Source organism: Phocoena phocoena, chromosome 6, assembly GCF_963924675.1.
Source record: "Phocoena phocoena chromosome 6, mPhoPho1.1, whole genome shotgun sequence".
Lineage (NCBI taxonomy): Eukaryota > Metazoa > Chordata > Mammalia > Artiodactyla > Phocoenidae > Phocoena > Phocoena phocoena.
In genome coordinates, this window is record NC_089224.1 from 57,066,752 (window position 1) to 57,093,162 (window position 26,411).

Genomic DNA, 26,411 nt, shown 5'->3' on the forward strand with positions numbered 1-26,411 from the left:
CTCTCCTAGGACTTAAAAAATGCTAGTCGGGGAAAGGAAAGAAAGTCCCAAAGAAGGGCTGATTTCAAATGCCAGATACCATTTTGATTTTTGGTAAAGAGCCCTGATAGGAAGCAGGGTATGCTACTGTTTTGCATGTGTGTGGATTTTTCATATCTAGGTCAGCAACTGCTTTTTGGAAATTACCAAAGCTGACATTGGTGTTTGCAAAATTAAAGGAATATCTACTACCTAAAGATGAGTTCTTATTAAGCAGAGGAATCAAGAACAAGAAAGGCACCTTTCTTCTTTATGTCCAAAAACAGTGTTTTGTTTCAGTCTTTTATATTTCTTGATCTAACATCTGTTGATGCAAAGTGATTGGAAACAGTGTGTCCCCTTCTGTGTTTCCAGCTATGTGGCTTATGCAGTGTGCCTGAAGCATGGGATGACTTGCTAAATCTGTAGTACGGTGTGTCTACTTCCAAGACTTCCTTTAGAATGACAGTGCTAGAGAATAATGGCTAGTGATTAATAATGCTCTGTTGTATTATATATATAATTCAATCTTTTGTATAGAGATAAGAACATTGCCTAATTTGGCTTGCGTCGTAGTTGACATTTCCAGACTAACCGTCTGTGCCTTTGTTTCTTTCTCATACACACTTGCATTTGTCTGTTTGTTTTGTATTGCTTTGAACTTTGTTTTGCTTGATTCCACAACTTAGTAAAATAGCCTTTCTTCAGATGAATGGAATTAGAAAGAAGAGATCATAATTGAATAATCTTAGAGGAACATATATAGAGTGAGAGCATTTCTCCTCCATTCCATCCCCCCCACCCCCGCTTTGAGGCATGTATGTTTCTCTGTATGTTTTATACAATGAAAAATATTTTCTTTTAGATCTATTTAGTACCAAAATTAATCAGTCAATCTGAGAAGTCTAGAAAATAATATTTACATATACATCCTACAATGTGCTTTAAGTACTATAAAATCTTACTAAGTCTTAGGGGAAATATTGACCAACTGGATATAGATCTTTTAATTGCATGTAACAGAATGCTGCTTAAAGACAAACAAGTCAAATTTGAGCTACATTTCTGGCCATTATGACACACTGTGTTCATATAGGAAATTCTCCATCCCCCTGTAAACATATAGACATGTTGATAAAATATTTGAAAATAAAATTAAATGTGTGGTTAGGTTTACAAACGTGAAAGAAATTTCCAGGTGCTCAAAACAGAGAGAGAGCCTCGGATAAGAGACAATTTGTAATCTTATAAACCAAGATAATAACCAAATGGACTATATGATTTAGGGCTGAAGTTTTAACTCTCCAGCAGGACACAGACCTATATAAAATAAGAGGAGCTAGATCAGCTTTCTGAACAAGGTAAGAATTCTAGCACTATTTCTGCAGTGTGATACTTAGGACCCAGAAGCTAACATAAAAGCTGGTCAGAAACGGTGAATCCCATGGAGTGTGGAACAGACAGCCATGTAAGGACTCACCCCACAGAGACACCACCACAGTTCAGGCCATACAACCCCAGATAAGGTCATTTATTCCCAGATGGGCTCATAGGCACCAATTCTAAAGCATGAAAGCCAGTTCCAACTCATGAGGGACAGGAAGCCCAATCAGTGAGAGTAGCAATCATAGTCTGTGAACTATAGATAATTGAACTGTATGAATGGGTTTTAAAAGAAATGAATTCTAAATATTTGTAAAGGTAAAGAGAGGAGTAAAATCTGTTAGGTAAGAATAAGACTTTAGGAAAAAAAAAGCAGTTAGGAGTTAGAAGTCAGATTTCGGAGCTGAAAGGGACCTTGGAGACCATGTTTATACACACTGTAATATGTACATATGTGGATATACATGTATATGTTCACATAAATTTAGATAAAAGGTCTGAAGATCGTTGAGTAATTTTGGGGGCCATTCATATAGGAAGCTAAATCAGATTCGCTGGTCTTCTTTAAAAATTTTAATCTTTGCTTTTTCATGTAGTTTATAACTAATGCTATTATGTAGAAAATGTATTACAAAGATGCAATCAAGTAAAAGTTATTAGAAACTTTTTAGGTGTTTTCGCCTTCTGAGTTCCCTGAACAAACCCCTTAAAAGGAAACAGTGGCAGTCACTTGGCTTGACTTAATCTTTATGCGTTTGAGGAAGGAATTAACAAGAATTTGGAGGAAAATATCACTTTGCATAGACATTCATATGGATTTATGTTTTCCTGCCTCCCAGCTGACTGGGGTCCTCCCATCTCATTTGCTTTTATCCAGCTAGCTCCCACATAAAACAAATACATTTGAAAATTTTAATGTAATCTTGACTTTCTATGTGCATATCTGTCATATATAAGTACATTTGTATGAAAATTTATAATTCTAGTAAAGTACTTAAACCTTATTTTTTTAAGACTATGTTTAGCAATTTTGGAAATGTTTCATGAGAAAAACTCAAAGGTATTTTGGATAATGAAAAAGTAGTCTAAACATAACCTTAAAATAGAATATTTTTATATATCCTTATAGGATGAAATAAGTGGAGTTGGGAATTATTTTGTTTCCTAGAGTTACCTCTTTGTTTAAAATTTCTAAATAACAGTAATCCTATTAGTAATAGTCTTTACAAACATTCCAGTGGTAAACTGACATTTCTAGATTATGAACGTTGTGAACAGTTAACTAGATGAACGTGAAGAGTTTCATTCCATAGTTGATGGGCTTCGTGCTCATTTTAAGTTCACTTTTTCTTGCAAATCACATTGGCAGATACTCAAACTCTCTGCTCTGCAGTGGATGGAAAATACTTTGCACTTTTCATCCATACCCATCGTTAGATGCCCATTTTGTCCACATGGGTCATTTACTTTTTACCCACTCTGCTGACAATGCCAAAAATGTGCCAGCTGTCACGATGGGTTTCGTCTAAGTGGACTGGATGGAGATCACTAATTTATTTCACACAGGCCACTAGAGGACCTAATTAATTGGAGATTTAATCATCTGACCTGTACAGCTAACGCAGAAGACATTGACATAATACTCTGACCACCCATGTGCATTGAAGGGAGTACTTCAGGGAAAATTTTCCCTGTGTAGCTTGTTTCAAATTACCCTCGCTCTGAAAAACTGTTTTCATAAGGAAAGATAACTACAAGCTCAGGCTGAACATACCCTGGAATGAGATATTTGAGCAATTACCATTTATACGCTGTAGACTGCAGTTCATAGAAGAAGTAGTGGGAGAAGGGGGGTTGAATGTGGTACTTACGGCCTCCAGGTCTTTTAAAACTTTTTTTGGTTGCCCTGCCTGTGGAAACACAAGAACATACCATCTCCATAGTTCTATAGCACTTAAAGGGGCTGAGCATAGTCGTCATACACGTTTCCCTTCTACGCAGAACTTCAAGTGAAGGCCTTCACATCTCACTGAGTGGTTATTAAGGGTTGAGTCTTACCTAATTGTGGGATTCTGCTAAGGACTTTGGATTTGATATTAAGCTTTCAGTGAAGGGCAAAGTATAGGACCAGAGAGGGTGTTTTAAGAAGAGAGATTATCATCCAGATGGAATTGGTTCTTTCTGAATCTTTGGTTCACTGGCCACAGTTTCCTCCTGTCTAAAGGTATTACATTACTTGTAAATATAAATCCGTATAATGATAACTGGGGATGAAAATGTTCTCTCAGATATATCTTGTCTGCCACTGGACAGGGAAAATGAGATATCACCTTCCATAGACTTTTCTTTCCTATAAGAGTCCAGGAGCATCTGCCTGTTTTAGACAAGTAGAAAGACATCAAGAATCCCCTTTTCTTGGGACTTCCCTGGTGGTCCAGTGGTTAAGACTCTGTGCTTCCACTGCGGGGGGGCACAGGTTCGATCCCTGGTCGGGGAACTAAGATTCCATATGCGTATGCTGTGCTGCATGGCCAAAAAAAAAAAAAAAAAAGACTCCCCTTTTCTTGCTCACATGACTCCCCCTCTCTAAGAGAAAGTTCTAGAAAAATTTAGTCAGCTTTGTCTCTGATAGTCTGAGATGTCTAAATGTCATGTTTCTTGAATTTAGGTATTTTTTTTTAGGTAGTAATCAGAAAATACACATTTTGTTGTCATCCAAAACAGCATGTACTATGTCATTTTTCTAAGTTTAGTTGATTATCTTCTGAGACTTGCCCATTCTGAAATAACACTGATCCCCAAACCAGCACAAGCATTACCACGAGAAAACAGAGTATGATATATACCATTGTTGCTGTTATTTTCTAGCTTGTTCCTGGAGCACACACAAAGTAAAATTGTTGTCAACAAAAGATAGCTGACCAAACAGACAATTGAGTTGCCTAGTTTTACAGGTATACTTTATGAAATGGCACTTATATTTGAGGATCTACTCCACATACGTGCATGACAATTTATGAATAATCACCATCAAGACATAATACACAAAGTCCTCAAGTCCGGGTCTCCAGTAATTTGAGTTCCAGCTCTGGCTCTGTCCCACAATAGCTGTGACATCTTGAGCAAATCTATTAACTTCCCTGTTCTTTTACTTCTTTATTTATCTTGGCGCCATGTGCACAGGGAAGGCAGTGAATTGGTGATCACTCAGATCCCTGCTTTCTAGCTTTCTGTGATTTGGTGACATGCTTATTTCAACAAGTCAGTTCTTGCAAGATGGAAAAAAGATGCTCCCTGCTCCCTGAAGGTGACTGTTACTGATATAGTAAAACACACAGTGAGCAGTTGGATGAGACAGAAAAGGCATTTCACTGGGAAATGGAGAGAAATGTTTGCATAATATGTCTGTTTCAAAAAAAAAAAAAATGTAAGCCATTATAGCAGTTGTTTAAAAAACAAAAACAACTTTTACCATCTTTCAGGGAGAAGGCAGTCAACTCTCTCTGCCATCGTGCACTACCCTGTGATCAGAATTAGCATGTTCGTTACAGTCTCATTTTATTAATGCCTCTTTTTGAAGATGAACACAGTTGTCCCTGCTGTGAAAATGGTACTTTGCCGTTTATGTTATAAAATGGTCTCGGCTGGGGATCCGAGCTAGGAACATTAAAGAACAAAGCACAGCTGCTTCACTGTCGCACAAAAGGATTTTTAGGAAAGCCTGAAACAAAAAGAGGGATGGCCAACACAGAACAAACTTGCTGACAATTACGGTACCGCGTGAAGATTCTTTGAAAAGGCTTATAAAATAGTTGAGTACTTGGAATACATTGATACCAACACGATAAAGCCTTTCTGAGTACTGCACTTCCGTGCTGAAAAGAGGTGGTGGTGGGCAGAGCCATATAAGTAAACAGAAACTTCTGACTTTCAGTAGTACTTACAAAAAACTACTACTCTTTACGTATCAGTGTTGACAAAGGCAGGAGCCCAGGTGAACAGTTCCATGGAGACCCTAATGCGGAGAAACATTAAAACTTATTATATTTCGGAGAATGAGCGTGTGTGAGCTGAGGCTCTGAGTGTTCCCTTGTGATCAGTCTTTTAAGGACCTTCCTGTTGGTGATGCATGTTGCTTTCTTTTAATCATTATCACTTGTTTTTCCATGCTGGGGTTATGTCTTAAAAGGGCTCAGAGAGAATGAGTGCACTTGTGAATTACTGCATTTAAGTGAGAACAGTTTTCTACTTTAGGCTTCATATTATATTATTTAAGATCATTTTAAAATGAATATTGAGTCATGTGAGTGTTTACTGTTGATTGATTTGTTAATGGAGCCCTAGAAATGTCGAGCTGGGAGGGAATTTGGTGTACCGAGCCAAATCTCTTACGTTTGATGGAAGAAACCAAGGTCCAGAGAGTTTGAAATGATTTTTTTCTTGGTCACACAGCTAAGATTTCCTTTGGGTTTTACCCAGTCAGAAATAATCCCTGCCGTATCATGTTGTGACAATGTATTCTAGCCCTTCAGATACTCACTTTTGATGTATAAGACATTGTCCAGGAAGAGCTATGTTCTTCCAGCTCACCACCCACAGACAAGCAGAGGTGACCGAAAACAGTGCTGTCGTGCTATGGGTGTGCAAAGTGGAAAGACTCCACCATGATGATGCATCATGGGAGGGAAGTGGTCTCTGTTGAGGCTTGAAGACTATGTAGGGTTTTGTCAGGCAGAGCTAGTGTGAGAGACTGTTAGGGGTAGAGAAAGTTTCATGAACCTGATTACATACACAGGTAAGAAATTGCTAAATATTTGATGGTGGGTGTGGGTGGTATATTAGGGCTCTCCAGAGAAATGGAACCAATATAAGTATATGCATATTTATACTTTTTTTGTTTATATATGTAAAGAGATTTATTGTAAGGAATTGGCTTATAAAGGAGGCAGACAACACCCAAGATCTGCAGGGTGAGTCAACAAGCTGGAGGCCTAGGAAAGCTGATGGTATAGTGTGAAGACTGGCAGACCCAGACTTGAGACCCAGGAAGAGCTGATGTTTCAGTTTGAGTCTGAAGGCAGGAATATGCCAGTATCCTAGTTTGAAGGCAATTGGGCAGGAGGAATTCTTTTATTTGGGAGAGGGTCATTCTTTTTGTTCTATTCAGGCTTTCAACTGATTGGATGAGGCTCCCCTCACATTAGAAAAAAACAGTCTGCTTTACTGGGTCTTTTGATTTAAATGTTAAGCTCATCCCAAAACACCCTTACAGTGACACCCAAAATAAGGTTTGACCAAGTATCTGGGCACCTTGTGGCCCAGTCAAGTTGAACATGAAATTAACCATCACAGGTAGGTATAAGCAGTAGTTGCTCAGAATAGAGTAGAAGTTAAAAGAGTAGTAGTAGAAGAAAATGAGGTTGGGACATACTTCATTGGCCAAAGAGATTAAACTACACAAATGAGAAATCATGTGACTAAGTTAATATTGACCATCTCTATATGAGTTGAAATTTGCAGAGGTTTACTAAAATACTTAAAGTAACGTATCAAACAATTCACGGTGCTTTATATACAATTGATGTTTATATTTTAAAACTGGATATTTGGTTGACTTTCATTGATAAAATTTGATCAATTTTTAAAAATTCAACTTTCTGGCTTTCAAAATTAGTTTTATTTTAAGCTACTAATTAAGATGTAGTTTTCAAAGTTGTACATGCATAATTTTGGGGGGATTTAAGGGCATAGATATACCAAATGCCTCATCTAGGGTTTAATTATGAAAATCCTAGTTACATAGCTCCTTAGAAGAGCAAGTAACTTATTTTATCTTACTAAAAAAAAAGACTTGTGAATTAATGCCACATTAAACACAAATATGATGACATACATCCTAGTATTCTTAATACATCTTATTAAAGATAGCAGGACAATTTAAAGACTGTCTTATCTGTGATCTTTCTAAATGAGCTTGTGCTTTCATTTACATTTCAGAACTTTCCATGCCCTTATTTTTTGTATCTTTAACATTTACCCTTGATTTTTAAAACTTTATCCTTGCATTAAATATGCATATATTATTTTCACACAGTGGATTTTTTTTTAACAAGTAGACTTTGGCCACAAGGTAACCCTATTAATTTTTTTGTTTTCTCACATACATGATGATATGTGTGTGTTCAGGCAATAAAATTTGATCTCAGTTTGGGTTTTCCTAGAAGAGAGCCTACATTTTTTCAGAATATAGCACCAAAAGAGCTGTTTAAAAGAGTGAAACTGTGTATCATGAGTGAGACTAGCAAATTACTATTACAATTTTCAGATATTTTCTATCCTTCTAAGTTTGTATTAATACTTCTTTTTGTTTGAGTATTTGTTTAATGGCATGGGTAACCACAGATCAATCAGACAACTAGAAAATTAAATATAGTGGGAAAGTATTAGCTCATAAGGACTTGATAGCTTTTAGTAAAGTTGATTGTTATTTATCAATACTTACACCTTGTATAGTTAAACCAAAAATTCTGTTTGGGAAATATATTTGCATAGATATGTATGTGTATATATATATATATGTTTTATACATGCAATGTATATAGCGTGGTGTGTGTGTATATGACGTGTTGGCTTCGTAGCACTTTGCAATATGTGAAATTATATTCTTTATTTCTTGAAACTTTTATGTTTCCCTCCCCCCTTTGCCTATAAGCTCCATTATATTTTTCTCTGGCCTAGAAATGTTCCTAGCATTTATTGTGCACCCAACAAATATTTGTGAAATGAATGTATACATATAAAGAGGGGTATATAGAAATGGTTATGTAAACACATACAGTGCATTGAGACCATTTGAGCAGGAATTTATCTCACTCTACATATAATGGACAAAAGTGAACATTATTTCATTAGTCACTGTAGGATGGAGAGTGTGACTGAGACCCAGAAAATCAAGGCAAATGGAATGCACACTACAAAGAGAGGTAGTGAAACAGAGGGAATCACAATGGAAAGAGAATGCTCTTTGTAACTAGATAGACATGGGTTCCTATTAGTAGTCCACTGTTTCTGACCTATATGGGTTTAGACACATTACTTATGTCTAAACCTGAAGCTCCTTATCTTTAGATGTGGCACAGTGACTCAGATATAAAAGTTGTTGCCTTCTCCCATTATCCGTTTGAAGCTGAGCTCTTTGGTTTGGCCCTCTTGTCCACTGCTGAATCCTCAGTGTCTGGAATAGTACCTGTCTATGGTGATGGGAAAAAGGGTAGGATTGACAATTCTGGAAAAGTTTTCTGTGCCTTATAAAACATTGCTTAGTCCAAAGGACTGAAAATCAGCTTTTCACATGGAAATAAGGTAATATGAGAGTCTGAAAATATACATGCATTGCCAAGTTATTTGGAACAACTGAAGATTATTTATTGGTACAATGCTGTCTAATATGCAATATCTAAGAATTTTAACTTCTTTTTTTCCCCTAGTACATTTGTGCTTAATGTTGTGTTAACACACGTTCCCATAGCCTTCAGAATTCTTGTACGTTAGGACCCGATAGTCAGTTGCTTGGACCGCCTAGGTCAAACTAAGGTCATACCTAAAATGGGATTTCTGTTCTTTATATCTGGACTGTCCCAGATCACAGAATAGATAAAAACCATTAATTTTTTTAACGTCTTTGAAAATGCAGCATCATTAGTTGTGTATTTTAGAAGAAGTGGGAAAATCTCATATATTGTTTCAACCTTTAAAGAGGTAATGGAAAACGATTTTTGTTTGTTTTTTGTTTTCTTCTTCCAGTTATGCTACTGCCTTGGATGTAGGAAGTGAAAAAAGGTGTGGTTACGAGTTCAGGTTCTGCCCACAGATGTCTTGAGTTCAAATCCTAACTCCACTATTTGCTGTGTGGCTTTGCTCACATTTCTCTTAAGCTTCAGCTTCTTTGTTTGTTAAGTAGAGATAATAAGACCTATTGCCTGAACTTGGGAGGGTGATTCCAGGAGATGATCCACGTAAAGCTTTTAGCAAAGTGCCAGGCACTCAGTTAATGTGAGTCATTATGGAGGATATCGTTAGTCTTACCAATACGATTACTACCAGTAATATTACAATTATCAATAATTCATTTTAAATTATTTTGATTAAAGGGCACTGCCGTATTTGTAAAGCAGAATTTTCTGGCACAGGCAGAGCCATCTCTGTAAGGCCAGGGAAACACATACTTTATAGTCATTAAGTTGTGTTGCCTTGTCCGCTAATAATTCTATGGGCCAGATGCGTGAGCCGCCAATTGGCTACTGTGGGTTCCGCAGAGTATTTAAAATTTGAATGTCATCCTGACATAAGTGATAAGGGTGTGTACTTAAGAGAAAATGAGAGGAAGCTTTTCTTTTATCCGCAACAGAGTTCTCTCCCATACTTAGACTAGAAGTGTCATGAAGGCAGGACTGTTCTCTGCTCAAGACTGAGCACCCTGCACAGTGCTCAACATGTTATAAGTTTTCAGTAAATATTTGTTGATTGAGTGAGCAAATGACAAGTTTTAACAAAGGCATTTCTAAATATTTTTTCTTCCAGAACTACTTCATGTAAGGTTTTATTTTTAAAAATCAGAAATAACAGAACGCATTGCTTCCACGTCAAAGATAAGCACACAGTGCCCGAGAAGCAATTTATATTAAATTCATGAATTTATTCATTTGATAATATGGTTCTCCCTATGCCAGGGATTGCGCCAAGTGTTGGGACTAAAAAGATGGAAAAGACATTGCCACCACCTGCCTTCAAGGAAGCTACAATCTCTGTTTGACAGAAACCATAATTTTGGTCAAAATGAGAAGGCAGTTATACATATATACTGTCATTGGGGATAATGAGGTCTATTTTTAGAGGTGTGCTCACAGTAATTCAGCTTACGCCTTTCTAAGTTAGTACTTGCATAAGAAGGTCTGATGTCTCCTTGAAGATTCCATCAATATGACAGTAAGGTTTGTTGAAATGTAAAATGTGTTTGACGTATGGCACCTCAACTGACAGAAAAATTAAACTTGCCTTTTTTTCCTGAAGAGTAAAAATGTTCTGAGGGAAAATTATATTTTATCCGTAGAAAGATTTGGGATATACTTTGCTTGGGTTTTGAGAAAATATGATGCAATAAAAAGCTTAAGTAATTACCTTCAAAGTAATATTCCCATTTGTTTCTCTCCCAACTAATAGTAAAAGGAGTTTTTATTACAGCACCATTTTTTACGACTGTTTTTTGCTCTGGGTGGAGATGACAAAGCATACCTAAATAGGAAATGATTTTAATGTGTGCTAATAAAATACCTTAAAACATCTTCTTCCTCAGACAACTTCCTTAAACAAAATTAATTTTCATAATGAAATATGTATTTATTAAAAAACATGGAAGTTCAGGTGCTTCTACCCTTGAGGAAAATCCATTAGCGTATACTTCAAAACAGGAACATTCTTAGATCTGTTACTTCCTAAGGCCTAACAACTTGGGTTAGAACCCTGTACCCTAAAGAACCTTCTGTTTACACTTGAGTTTTATGCATGTCATAGTATCTTATGATGATAGATCTGAATTTCCAGGTATTGCCAAGCCTGTTATAAACTGACATCAAGTGCTACAGCGGACTTAACTGGGAGGCCCATTAATCTTTGTTGAAGATGCGTGAATAAAGTTAGCACTTACCCACTCAACAGCAAATGGAAATCCCTTGTCTCAGCTTATCAACAGCTAAATCATTGCTGAGGAGGAAGAGTTCACTTGGACTTAAATTATTCTTTGCAGTAATTTACTGTAAACCAGCTACAAAGAGGTAGGAGGACGTTCAGTGTTGCCCAGTAGGACTGGGGTTTAGCTAGTCTTGTCTTAATTTCGTATCAACATGTTTAAAAGATGGCTCTGATAACTCAAAAATAAACAAAGTATGTTGATATGATATGTTTTAAAAAGCCTGACCAACTACATGCAAACAGTGTTGATTGAGCCCAGAGGCCATTCTTCTTGTGTCTTCCAGTGATGATTCCTTGGTGAAAGGCCCTCACCAAACCATCGCCGTGTTCTGGTGCCAGAAAATCTGGAGGGGTGTGGTGGAGGGGAAGTAATCTGATGTGGAGTTGAGGTAGAGACAGATTTACCCTGCAGCTAAGGAAACTTCACTGTCAAGGCCCTCACTTACCTGGTGCCTTCCAAAGCCCTGGGAGGGCCTAGTAGTATGTCCAGTTGATTGTATGTTTGTTTGTTTTTTTCCCTAAATTTTGCAAAAGTAGTATTTTTGCATTTGTTTTCATAAAGTAGACCTCTAAAATTTCATGTTTCAAGTGTTATAGAATCTAGATCTACCACTAAGATAAAACTAAGAGATATATGATAAAGAATATTAATTGTGGATGTGAGTCTAACAGATGGTGGGATGAATGTCTTTCCCGACTCACTCTCCTTTGATCAGCAGACTTAAAAGGACTTTGCCAAATGTTTAAAATTCTGAGTCCCTACATTTATGGAGAGTATCTTAGCTTTGTTTGCTTCCTCTTCTGTTTAACATATAATGTGCTCATGGAGTGAACACATGCTGCACTCTCCATAAGGATGGTTGTACGCTTCACGTAGGATCCCTCCCCCGACCCCCTGTTAACTGAACTTCATCTGGTTATGTTTTATTCCTCCATTCTAAAAGGCCAGTTTTTCTTTTGCTTCTCTTTCTATCCGAACATCAACACCAACACCAACACCATCACTGAAGCAAAATAGTCTTGTCTGCAAGACACTAATGGATTCATAATTTTTATTTTAATATAATTTAGTTATAAAGTTTAGTGTTATTATTTACAAAATTCATCAAATGAATTTCTGAGCTTATTCTCTGTGAGTGACATGTTGTCTTGTATGGTAGAAAAGAGACAAGGAGGAAGACAGGCATGGTTGAGGCTGCTTTTCTTAAAGAGTTTTTCTGTAAAATGAATATTTACAAGATCTTCAGATTTCTATTCTCACTGAGGAGACATCACAGAACCTGTTTACATTTTCATGTTTTACAGATATTGGAAAAGAGAAATAAGTAAATAAATACAAATAATAAAAGAAAAAAATTCCTGCACAATTAAGAATCACCAGGGCTTCCCTGGTGGTGCAGTGGTTGAGAGTCTGCCTGCCGATGCAGGGGACACGGGTTCGTGTCCCGGTCCGGGAAGATCCCACATGCTGCGGAGCGGCTGGGCCCGTGAGCCATGGCCGCTGAGCCTGCGCGTCCGGAGCCTGTGCTCCGCAGTGGGAGAGGCCACAGCAGTGAGAGGCCCGCGTACCACAAAAAAAAAAAAATAAAATAAATAAATAAATAAAATCAAGGACTTTAAGTGGGACAACGTACCAGTTTCAAAATTAGTATTAAAAAAAAAAAAAAAAAAGCAAGACTCAAAGAAGGCACATCTTTAGTTCTCTGGTGAGTTATTTCCTATTGAGTATGTTGTGTGCTGAAATGGCACTATCAGATGTGCCTTTTAATGGCACTTTTTGCAAAAGAGTCTGAAAATAAAAGAAACTAAATTTACCCTTTTATGCAGGAGGATAGGTACACATAGAAATGCCTGTTTTTATAAAAGTTTATTCACTCAGTTTTATTATTTCAGTGCTTCAATGACTCTTATTTTTCTAATTCAAACAACTTGGATCTTTTTGATCCTTTTAAACAGGAATGAAATTGGTATTGCTTATCCCATGAGGGCAGGTGTTATGTTTGACTTATCCATGCTTGTATGCACCTAGACAGGAGAGGTTATTACAAAGCATGTACTCAAATATTTGTTGAAATAATATGTCAGTAAATTTTACAATTTGGGACTGTCCAAGTGACATATCCAAAGTTGACTTCAGCCTAGTCATTAAGACTAGAAATAAATGACTTCCATATATCAGGTTTTGTACTTCCCCTTGATGAGCAGTCATCAGACATTTCTCCAAAATGATAGTTCAGTTCCTTCTCCTGAGAAGTATAAACAATTTCACTTGCCTCTCAGCTCATAAGATGGGTGTTCCAGAGACCAGCCCTTATCAGAGGTACTGGGTAGATTTCTTCTTTCTCCTCTTCCCTTTTCCCTTCTTTCCTCTCTCTCTTCCTTCTTTCCACAAGTATTTTAGGTAACTGTTGTTAGTAGCCATCAGTTTATGCTACATCTTGTGACACCTGAGTTTCATGAATTCTCAGATGGAAATATATTTATTTCTTTTATAAAGAGAGACTGTGTTAAAAAAAAAAGATTCTTCAACTATCTACAAAAAAGAAACAGACTCACAGACACAGAGATAAGACTTGTGGTTGTCAATGGGGAGGAGAGGAGGGAGAAGGATGGACTGGGAATTCGGGGTTAGTAGATGCAAACTATTACATTTAGAATGGATAAACAACAAGGTCCTCCTGTTTATCAGAGGGAACTATGTCCAGTCTCCTGGGATAAACCATAAAGGAAAAGAATATTAACAAAAAGAATGTATGTATGTATAAAACTAATGTTTTAGACAAAAGTTATAGAAAGTAGAGTATGGTTGTGCTCATTGGGTGTTTGAATAAACATCATTTTATACACTGATAGCCCCCCGTTAGAGCCTTACCAGCTAAATTACTTCTAAATAAGGAAGTGGCTGTGTCTGTGCCAGCCGCAATTCTGGATGTTTCAGATTAGCTGGTGAAGGTAGTCTTAGCAATATAGAAGACATAATCACTCCAGCAAGATTAATAGCACACCAGAATTGTTAGCAGTTTTAGCCAGAGTAATTCAGTCAAAAACTCTAAGAATGAAACTGTCTAGACCCTCTGTAACAGTCTTTATCTTGCACGTGAAAGGTGGTTCCGGGTATGAGGTATCCTCTGAAAAGAGGGTATCTCTAGTTGAGTAGTTTTTAAATTTATGATTTAGGTTGTGTGTATGATAGAAACAATCCACAGTCTTTTTTGATAAGAAATGGTGAATTGCTTCTCACATTTGCCATTGTTAATAATTCTGTTAACCATAGTAACTCATCTATGTTTATCACTGTTTTTTCAGACTTCCATAGAATCTGAAGGAAGCTTTCACTGTGTTCTATTTTGAGATGCTCCATTCTTTCACACATTGGTTTTAAAATTCTGTGGAGAGGTGGTTGCTATCCACTTGTAAGATAATATATTAAATATTAAGTACAAAATGATGTTATGAAGACCCTGTATTTGATGAAATTTTAAAAATGGAATTTTCACCCAGTTCATCTGCCTGGTTACAATTTGAAACTCTCCTGACATCTCAGCTCTCCCTTAAGTTTGATGGGGACACTGTTGTCTTTCTGACACATTCCTTGGCCTGTTGCAATTCAATTGCTTTGTATTTATGGCCCAGTACCTAACGTAACCTTAATTTCTGATGTAATTAGAAAGTTCATATATATTTGAAGGTAAAAAGGATTAAAATATGTGTCACTACTAGATGAATAATTTATTTCTGTATCTTTGAAGTTGCTTGAGTAAATGTTCTTTATAAAATATCAAGGTTATTATTCATGACCTTTTCTTTAAAGTTTGGGGAGAGTGTGTGAACAGCAGAGAATGAATTGTTTTAAAGGGTAATAATTCAGTCAAGATTATTTTCTCCACGGAGGTATGATCAAGACTGTGAATGTAGCACAGACTACCTAACATATACTGATGTTTTATTGAAGCTGTAATGTGTATTGATTCCATGTTGAAAACTATGGGCAAGTCTCTTTCGAATGAGGTCAAGAAAGAAAAATCGTTATTTCCTGATATAAACTAATTTATCATTTGAGACAAGCATTTTCTTCTCAAATTGATTTCTTTTTAAATGCAAAATCAGTTTTTTCCTAACTTTAGGTTACAGTAAAGCAGAAGGCAGGAAAAGGTACTGCATGAGTGTGTGGATTGATGTGTGTGGATCCAGATGCTGTGCTGGATTTTTTTGTGCGGGAAAGTCACTTAAAATGGTCTTGGTCTTATTAGATATTTTTACCTCTGAGGCTAGGCTGTTAAGCGACATGGAATAATGCTTATGAAAACATATAGCCAAACTTTTAAAACAGAGGAGTGGCCCTTTTCCCAAAACACCATGGAAGACCATCGTCTACACTTAAGGGGATAAATGAGATGAAAATAGACCTAATTTGAACAACTCATTCTTCATGTTTAAATAGGAGTGATAGCTTACTTTCCCAAAGTGAACCCACTTGATTTTGCTTGAGTACTCAGTGTACGTACTATGCCTTCCTTGAAAAATTTGGGCCATAAGGTCTAATTGCAAGCAAACAGAGTTGGAGGTATATTCTCCGAGCTGTGGGCTCCCACAACTCCCATTAATGCTAATGGGAGTTACACGTGTGTATTGAGGAGAGCATAATATAGCCTTTGAAGTTGGAGTTGCTAATTGAGTGTTTTCTTCAGCTGTGCTCAGCTTCAGTGGCTAAACTGAGTTCCAGCGGTCGAAAATGTCATTCTCCGTAAAGCCCGCTGAATATTATCAAAGCAGACTGGCAGTGAAAGAGGAAGCTTAAAAAAAAAAAGAAAAGAGTCTTTTCTGCCCCCAAATGGAGGAAGAATTAGCAGGTCAAACAAAGAAGGAGCAAAGAAGTCTCAAGGATGGACACTCCTTTCCTCTAAAGTGGTTTGAGCTGGGGAACCTGTTCAGAGAGTGAGAAAGAGGCCCTTTCCTTTGGGGGAGGTGCCTGCTCTGTGCAGATTCTTTGTCGTATGAGAACTCCTCAGGGCTGAATATAGCGCAGCTCTGCCTTGCACTTTGGCCAACAGACAGGCGGAGGAGGCACTTGTCCCTGTAAGTGATTAGATGAATGTAGTGACGTCCTAGATGTCCATGATCCCAGGTTTCCAGGCCGCTGATTTCTTATTTTTCCTTTTTTGTTTTGCATAAACTCCTTTGCGGCAGTAGTCTTTGTAAAGACTTTGTAAAAAAATATTTCCTACGTAACTTTGTCTTGTGGCTACATCAGTGTGATGCCCTTGCTACTTTTTGGAAACTGAGCTAACTTAAATGACATTTACTAATAATGGATTAATTCATATCATACTTGTGCCCGAAGGGCAGTATGTTAAAGATAATAGTATAGTATTAAAAAACTAAAAAAAGAGAAACTCATATTCTCATTAATTGCCTTCCAAATTTACCAAACTATGAGGGCTTCAATTTTACTATATCTTAGAGACAAAAAAGGAAATAGTACAGGAATAACTGTATTGTTCATTGAATAGGAACCGTTTCTAAGAAGACAGACTACTTATTAATTTCAGAAAGTTCTTAACAGAGAAGATAGTTGGCCTGAGACTGTAGAAATGTAATTCTTCTGGTCCCTCAGGGGCTTCAGGGCAATAACAAAACCAGTTAGGAAGTTGGTGGTTGCCTCTATGGACTGTCATGTAGAAGAGGGATTAGACTCATTTTGTGTTAGCTCAGACAGCCCAGTGTGGATCAGAAAGTGGCAGGTTTTGGGATTGATCCCAGGAAGAACTCTGGAATGATCTCAGCTTCCTGAAAATTACCAGAGTAGTTTTAGGAGGTAGAGGTGAGCAATCATTTTCTGGGGGTCCTGGAGAGTCAAAGGATTCAAGCTTTGGATAGAAGACACAGCATGGTGATGTCAGAGATGCTGTGATGCTATAATATATTAGTCTGCCTGTATTCTCACTTAAATTTATTTTTAGTAAAAAAGTCACTAGAGGAATAGTCTCTGATTCTAAGTATGGTTGAAGTGTTCTGTTCCCTAGGATGAAAGCATATAGTGTACAGTAATGTTTACATCGTCAGCATTAGTGTCAGGGATAGGGTCCATCCCTCTCTCTTCCTGCTCTCCTCCCTTCCTCCAGAAATGGATGAGGCCACTGACACCAAAGAATGCAACTTGTCCTTTAAAATATTTCCTACGTAACTTTGTCTTAACATGTATGTAATTGTTACATTCGTTATTTGGTCTTTTCAAAAGCCATGTGTGTCGAATACCCATTATGTATTGGATGTAATAGAAAGCTAAAATTCCCCCCCAAAAAGACAAGATATAAGTAAAATATAAGCCCTCTATTAATTGATTAAATCTTAGGTTTATATTATTGAATGATAGAGTGGTGACTATAAACGTGGAAACTTAGCTATTGATGTGATATTAATAATTCTTTTCATGTAAATTTTGATATCTAATACTCTGTGGTAAGTCTTAATGCTATAGCTAATCATAGAACATTTCATAATTCAAAGTCATTTATTCTGATTTTAAGTAATCACACTTGAGACAATTGTTGAACCATGCGAATGGTCTTTCGTAGAAGATAATGCAAAATTTTCTCATTTTTAATATATTCCTTTTTACTTTTGAAACATACATAAATGCATTCTCTTTGAAAATATTTCAAACCTCATAGAAGTAAACAATGAAAGATGCTCTTCATCACCTTCATGCTCAGAGGTAGCAGTTTGTTGTATATCTTTCCAAATCTCTTCCAGTATACTATAGTTTAATAGCTGTGGAACACATGCATATGGCTTTATAGTTGAAGCTTGTTTTGCTTTAACTAGTAGAATCACATTATATGGATTGTTCTACAATTTGGGTTTATTTTTACAGAACAGTATCTGGCCTCTGTTTCCATGGCAGAACATATAGATCTACCACTGTGAGGCTACATTGTAATCTGTTGTATAATGCACTATGGTTTATTTTATTGTTAATGATTGTTTTATACAATGCTAATACAGAGCATGCTACAAAAACCCTTAAAAGAGGCCTTTTGAATACACATAATAAGATTGTTGTGAGATTGTCACCTAGAAGTACATTTAGTTTCATTTAAACTACTATTATTATGGAGCCATAGGTAGATTATACGTGTAGATTTATAAAATGAAAACTGCTATTCATGGACTAACGTCGCATAAAAATCTGAAACGTAATATTTCGGAAACACTATTCCAGTCTGAATTGCATATTAATACATTTATATATTCTCGAAAAGTTATTTTATTGAATATTGTTCACATTTACTCAAAATTCACTTTAGACTTTTGCCTGATGCAACTTTAAACCAGAATTTACTTTTTCTCCATATTTGGTGTCTTTCTAAAGAAGTTTTCAGGAGGGTTACTTTTATAGACATTGTGTAGATACTTCTAGTAAACGAGAGAAAAGATACATGCAACTAAAATTGACGTCTATAATAAATCCTAATCCAACAGAGACTTTAAGGATGGAGGAAACATTTAGAGTCCTCATTAAATGCTGTTTTTTTAAAGTACTGGTACCACCTTGTAGAGAGCTATTTTCCTTTATGTCAGTCACTCCTATGAAAACAACACTGTGTAATGGACATAGAAAGTCACAAAGATACTTAAGAGACTAGAAGGTAATAAAACAGCAAATGCTAAGCCTTTAGAAATTAATAAATAATTTAGGACCAAGTTTAAATGCCATTGGTTTGTGCACATGAAGATATACAGACAGTGCCAGCTGCAGCATTCAGTTCAGACAATGCAAAGACAGGTAGGTACACACTTGATTTGGGATCAAGTCCTACTGTGACTTGTCAGGCTGTTTTGAATGGATGTGCCCACTTTTCCCCTTCAGTAGCACCTCAGATACTAACCCATTGAAGATGAGGCTTTCAGAAGATTAGGCCAACTGATTCTCTGCATACGTATGCAAGGCTTTGATTTCCTAACAGAAACACATTTTCTTAGTATCGATTAATTTGGGACCCAGCCATGGTCTTTGGGCCAGGCATGCAGTTGGCACAGGCTGGCTCTGTACCACCTCTCAGTAATTTCCACATTATCCCAGGTTTGTATCGGTTGGAAGAACTATAGCATAAGGACCTGATTTTGGTGCGTTTGGCAAACAGAAGTAACTGTAGCTTCCTGCTGGGGCAGATTTGCCTGCATTATCCATTGTCTGTGGTAAGCTGCCTAAAGCTGATTAGAGGATTGTATTGTGGACCCAGAACTTACCTTTCTTTCCTTCAGAGGTGAAGCTTCTGGCCTGCTGGCTGAGAAGTGTGTAGCTGTACTTTGTCATGGGGAGAGAGTTCCCAGGGAGAACCATCTCCCTTATGTGTCTTGTGATCTGCAGCATTCAGGAAAGTAGAGAAAGGTCGAGAATAGTACCACTTGTACTTGGAGGTTCCACCAGCCTCAGCGTGCCCCAGCAGAAGTTTGCATCCTCTTCCCATCTCAACGAGCTTCCCTCTCAGATGTCGTGTCCTTGTATCAGTCAACAGCACCACCGTGCTTCGGCTCTGCTGTCCAGGTTGGAAGCTTCTGGATTTCCCTTTACTTATTCCTGTTGTCTTGCCTTTCCTGGTCTATACATTCCCACATCATCACTTACACAGTGACCCTTGTTTTTTCCCACGTCTTTCCATTTTGCTACCAACACCTTAACTGAGCAGAGTTTCCTTTTTCCTATTGCAGTAACTTTTCAAATGTTCCATCCACAGTCTCTCTGATGCCCCTCACTTATTCCAGGTCCTGCCACCTTTGGTCCTAGACCCAAATTCATATACTTAACCTTGGCATTAAAAAAAAAAAAACACAACAAAACATATTCTTCAGTGTTTGAATTCATGTGGCAAATCATACAAAAAGGAAACAATAGAACATGAAATACAGATATATTTACTGGGTGAATTATATAAAAGAAATATGTTTAACAGGTTATTTAGATACAAAAAGGACCAGTTAACATTGTTAAAACCTAGTCTTTTTGAAAGTTATAGCGTAGTGCTGTTTCTGCTCTATTTCTTTCTTCCTATCCTTCACCCTCTCTGTGTTCTAGTCATCTACCTCACCTTCACCTTTGAGTAATTACTTTATAAAAATGGCATGTGCCAGTGTCAAGTCCTAGCAATATTTGTCATTAAAAAAGAAAATTCTCAGTCACTTGGACAGAGGCAGGCTAATTTAGCTTTTGGCTTTTTGTCTTTGAATCGAATAATCACCATTTTTCCCCTCATGCTGTTGGGGTTGTATTATTACAAATAGGAGGTTTTTTTAGTGGATGAACAGTTAAAAAATTAGATTGATTTTCCTTATTAGAAGGAGCATAATCTTTGAAGTATTTTACTTGTGCCATCAGACATTTGAATGTTCCACTATCTAAAAAAAGAATAAACTATGAATTTAGATGGATGGAGAGACTCATATTTCAACTTTAAAATATAAAACCATTGTGGATGTTGACGTGGAAAGTTTTAAATTAATTACCTAGGTTTAGAAAAATTTGCTTTCAGAAAGGTAATGGTTGGCAAATAGAGTTATTTTTCTGGAATTAAAAAAAATTTTTTTTTCCCCTCTCATCTAAACTAGATCACTTCCTGTTGTATACTCCTGTTGTATAGTTTAATGAAATGTTATACGGAGATTTTTTTAAAAGGTGGGGAAATTAAAGCTCTTCTAAAAACTAAACAAAATAACACAGTAGAACTAGACTGAATGGAATAATGTCCTGCTAGCTTAAAATACTGAATGAAGCCACAGTGTGCGCCAAAGCAGTGGCTTGTCACTAGGCTGTTAAACTGAACACTTACGAGTAAATACTTCAAATGTCATTCTGTGGTGTTCCACCCATCCACTTCTTGTATAACACACAATGCTGTTTTACTGTACACATCAAATGATTCAGTTTTCGTTTTGTCTGACGAAAGTGAAAAGGGGAAGGCACTGCCAATGCTTAGCTTGGATTCAGACATCCGTTAGAGGCCATGCGGTGTAGGCGGGACACTGGACTGGGTGTTGGGACCCTATCCTAGAATCAACGATATATGCCAAAGTGATTTCACAGCAATCCTGTGAAGTATTTCCTCTACTTAATAGATGGGAGACTGAGGTCCAGAAAGTGTTATGTCCATACAACTAATAATAGTAGTACTCAACAAAAATAATAGGCTTACAAAAACCTCACTGTATGCCAAAATGCTTAAAACGCGAATTGTTCTTATCCTTAACAAGTCACTTTATTCTACATATTAGCCCATTGAATCTCAATACCAGTCCTGAGGTAGAGGATTTTTTTCTCTCATTTTACTAATGAGGAGCCTGAAGTAAAGCGAGTCTTAGTAGCTCAGTTTATAATCAGAGCTAATGCAAAGCTAAGCTTGTCTTAGTCAACATTTGTGTTGACAATTTAGATGTTGAAAATACCTTGAAATGTTTTTCTCTGCACATTATTTGTATAAGGAAGGAACAGGTATGGTTAAAAGAGAGAAAATGTCAAATGCTTAAGAGGAAACTATAAGACTTTCAAGGATGCCTTTTATTTCTGTGAATTATTGGCAAACCATTTATTATAGGGTTATTTAGTTCTCACAACGTTCAACGTTTCTTGGTAAAATAAAATTAAATAGTGATGATCAAAATTGGATTTTTTGTTGATTTAATGTTTTATTTAATTACTTTTTAAGTGCCCCGTTTTAGGAGGGACACTGCGTTGCTCACGTTCTGTAGATTCTGGTCTGCATGGTCAGAGACCTTCATACAGTAACGAGAGCTTCCATGCGTGCTTTGAACATCCGCTGTGTTTCAGGCATCGTGTCACCTGTTTATCATATATTAGCTCAGTTTATTCCCATGATAAGCCCACCAGATGGGTCATATTTTCCACAATTTACAGATGCAGAAATTAGGGTAAGATGAAATGCGCAAAACCACAAAGTGAGGAGCATTTTGAACAAACCTGACCTTGAAGAAACCCAGACTTCAGAGCCTGTGCCCTTCCCCTGTACTATGCTGCTGACCTTTTTGAAGTGACCTACCAACCATGCAGTCCAGTGCTGCCATATTAATGTGTCTGGACCCAGCCAGGTGTATGTGAAGTTACAAACTTGACGTGGCTCATTTCCTGCAACATCAGTTTTACTCAAATAGGGGAAACAGCATTATTTGAACATTAAAATCAATTTGGATTTATTAAGGAGGTGAATTTAAAATTCTCATTTACCTTAAGAGGAGACAAGATCTCATAGAAGCTTTGATGTTGCTTTTATGGTTCCCTTGGGCTTTGGCCCCAGTGACCTTAGTCCTCTGGCTTTAGGGGTGCCATATGGAAAACACAGAGAAGCCTGTACTTCACTTGGTTCCTTCACTGAGCAGTCATGTCAGAGTCTCACCAATATGTAAAATGCCACCGCCATATCGACCTGTGCTTGTTCTCTCTCTTTGGGCCACTTATTCTTTACCAGTTGTAGAAATAAACATCATATGGCCCAACTCATGAAGACCCCTGAAGAAAAGTGCCTATTAAAGCCTCCAGAATGAAAATAATCAAGAGGGTATTTCTCTTCTTTTTTTTTTTTTTTTAATAGGTACTTTTAAATATTTTATTTACATCATCCATTTTCCGTCACTAATCTAATGGGGGTCATTGATCATACATTAAACCCAATGGAGATTTTCCTGCATTCTGGCTAGTTTGATAAGTGTGTCCAGCTAATCAGATCCCAGATGCCTTGCAGCGGGGGACGGGTGAGCCAGAATATATGGGAGAGACTCTGAGGGTTTCTGAGTGACTCTCTGAGAATATGCCAGTCACTTAAGGGGGAGTGTGTGCTTTTCTGGGTGACCAGGCAGCCCTAAAAGGTACTGCAATGATGCTTTGCTAAGTGGCATACCGGAGTCTGAGACTATATCGTGGTCCTCTTACCAGAATTCCTTATTGGGAATACCTTATGCTATTTCTCCTCTAGCACAGGCAGAACACTTTGCTAAAATTTCATATTACACATTTTCATTTCTGTTTAAGACAGCGGAACTGGGTAATTCAGATCTCTAAATTTTACTTTGTGGCTTGATTCATTTAATTCAACTATATTGCCCACTTTACTTTGTAATTGTGTAAATATATTCTACATAAGAATCCAGAAATCTTGTAAAACTGTCTAGAAATCCTAAGCTTTGTTCTGAGCTTTGTGTTAAGTTATAATAAATAACAGAAAAGCATTGTCCTGGGACATATGGTTACAATGCAGTGTTAAAGACTGACATCCTATAATCACAGATATTTGCAGCCCAAGTGTGGCAGGAACTCTCCATGTTAACTTGAATTGGAGTATATCTGACACATAAACATGCAACAAAAAATAACAGTTTCTCATAAAGTCAACCACAACATGAAAATATTCATTTTTAGTGCTTCTCACTCTAATGAATGAATATTTGCTCATATTATTGAAATAGCTCTTCCTTGACAACAGAAGTACTCTAGGGGTTGATCATCCTCCGCTACCGATGGCATTATAAGCACGGACCACTCTGCTTCCCAGTTATTTTACCATTGTTTTTATGAGTGGTTCTACTTCAGCCCCAAATAGGCTTCTGTTGAAATCAAACATTCGGGTAAGGGTTTCCTTACCTGAAGCTACTGTCCTCCCTCTATGGTGAAGGATTCCCAGATCAAGTCTAAGGGAAAATTATGACTGTTCAGTGAAGGAGCTTCGCTGTAAAATAGGAGTTTTAATAACCTGGATTCAGTCATAGTCTAAGTGGTGCACTTTGTGAATATTTTGAATAAAGCTTCTGAAATTTAAATTGTGACCACTGGATAGGTAAGAGAGGTAAGGTTACTGTAGAGACGTAAAAAATGATCTTTCTAGAAGGAAATAAAATAAAAATAATATATAGGGCTTCCCTGTTGGCGTAGTGGTTGAGGTCCGCCTGCTGATGCAGGGAACATGGGTTCGTGCCCTGGTCCGGGAAGATCCCAGATGCCGCGAAGCGGCTGGACCCATGAGCCATGGCCGCTGAGCCTGCGCGTCCGGAGCCTGTGCTCCGCAATGGGAGAGGCCACAACAGTGAGAGACCCGCGTACCGCAAAAAAAAAAAAAAAAAAAAAAAAAAAAAAAAAAAAAAATATATATATATATATATATATATATATATAATGACTTTTTAGGACAAGGGGTGGGGTGAAGAAGCTTGGGAGGAAGGGAGAAGGGCAGGATGGATTGCAGAATATCAAGCACCAAGTAGTAAAATAATGCTTGGTACACTCAGTAGCATCTGGGGCTGGTTTTCTTCCTCCTAGAATTACTTATTTACTCCCTGGAAGTAAATTGAAAGTGCATTTCGTGTCTCCTATATATCTTATGGCCTGGATTCTTGATGCCTTCACATAAGGAACAAATGTCTTTACATGTGCTTCACATCTCTTGTTAGGTTGACAGATCCACGTAGGACGCTATCATCAGGTAATGATTTTCCTTCTCTTGGTCGCTGTTCCCTTCTTTATAAAATGAGAAGGCTAGCCTGAGGTGATCTGTCTCAGATCCCTGTTGGTATTAGCATTCTCTACTTACAGACTCAAGCTGATTATCTAGCGTGAGTTGTTTTGTTTGTTTGTGTGTGTGTGTGTGTGTGTGTGTGTGTGTGTAAAAACTCCTATCCAGACCACTTTCCCCCTCCCACTTTTTGTCCTTCAGTATCTCCTTTCTCCTCCCCAGGGTTCTATCCCAAAAAGCAATTCCTGGAGACATTCCTTCATAGAGATTGTGTCCACATATATGGATCCATTCATTATACTCATTTATAGAGGCTTAAAATGGAAGTGGAAAGAAACATCCTTCTAGGTTTTTGAGGATGGTATAGTACACTTTGCACCTCCCCCCTTCCCCGAGAAAGGACTTATCCATGCTGTGGTTCCCCATGTGCTTCTTTTTTTTTTTTTTTTGAATGGGCATGACTGTAAGACTTTATTCACAAAAACAGACAATGGGCAGGATTTGGCCTGCTGACCATAGTTTGCCAATTCCTGTGGGCTTCAGTTCTCAGTATGTAAAATGAAAGAGAGAGAGAGAGAGAGAGAGAGATTATTAAAATAACTGTCAGGTATAATTTACAGTTTCTTCATGGATACATGTACTCCATATGCTTCTTAATTGTGGGCCACCAATTGTATCAGAGAGGTAACTGTAATAGCAGATGGATGGTGGACAACTAGTAAGTAGGACATAGTTATGTTGCTGAGGTTCATGGTGATGAGCAAAAAGGCCTCCAACTGGGTTATGTCTGTTGAAGCAGAAAATTAAGGCATGAGGGCTAACAGCAAACGACATGCATTGATTGCATGTCATGTACAAAGACCTCTGTTCATCCTCACAGCTATCTCAAATGGTTGACATCATTCTTATTTCAAAGAAACTGAGGCTTCTAGAGGTTTAGTAACACCACCTCTGTGTTTTCCAGGGATCTTGACTGAAGCTCTTCCCTTTTGTGGAATCAAGGAATCCACATTCTTTGACCCGAAGATTTCAGGTCATCTTCACAGTTGTTTCGGTGAGGTAGAAGGTGGCTCTCCACATTCTTGCCTAGTTGAGTCGAGTGAGCTCAAAGAGCTGGCAAATTTATGATAATGAAGTTAAATTCACATCCCATTAAACCTAGGCCGATAGTTAAGTCCAATTATGCTTAGTGCTTGCAGCTTACATAAATATTAAATTGTCAGCTTTAATAAACTTCAAAATTTGCTCACCCCGCAGTCTTCCAGCTTCACTCTTTTAAGCTCTGCTGAGGCATATTATTTCTTGCTGAAGAGGTTGATAGAAGCAGAGGGTCCTTTGTGGCACTTGAGTTGGGGAATATAAGCACCTACACATTTTGACAGGCCAGAGGTTACCTACAGTGATTCAAGTGACAGGTTTAAAAGATAAAGGTTTTGTTTTGTTTTGTAAAGAGCTTAGGAATCCAGAAACGACTGCCATTGCTCCTCGGTAAGATGCTTACCTAGCCCTGCCTTATGTCCCTCCTCTGACTAGTGTTTAATGGTCTAAACCTTGGGGTCCATATTTCCCATATGATGTCATTTGCTTCCATGCTTCAGGGACCAAAATCTCTTTTTCGTTGTCGTTGTTGGAAAATACAAACTTGGTTTTACTGAAGGTCGTATTTACTGTGCACGAGACCTTTTTCCTCAGTGTTATTGAGTAATAATTGACATACATCACTGTATAAGTTTCAAGCATACAGCATGATGG

General features: G+C 37.5%; 1 protein-coding gene across 1 annotated transcript in view; it reads left to right on the forward strand.

The window, feature by feature from the left end:
- Positions 1-26,411, forward strand: part of PTPRD (protein tyrosine phosphatase receptor type D) — a 322,903-nt gene that overhangs the window by 12,445 nt on the left and 284,047 nt on the right. The window lies entirely within an intron of this gene.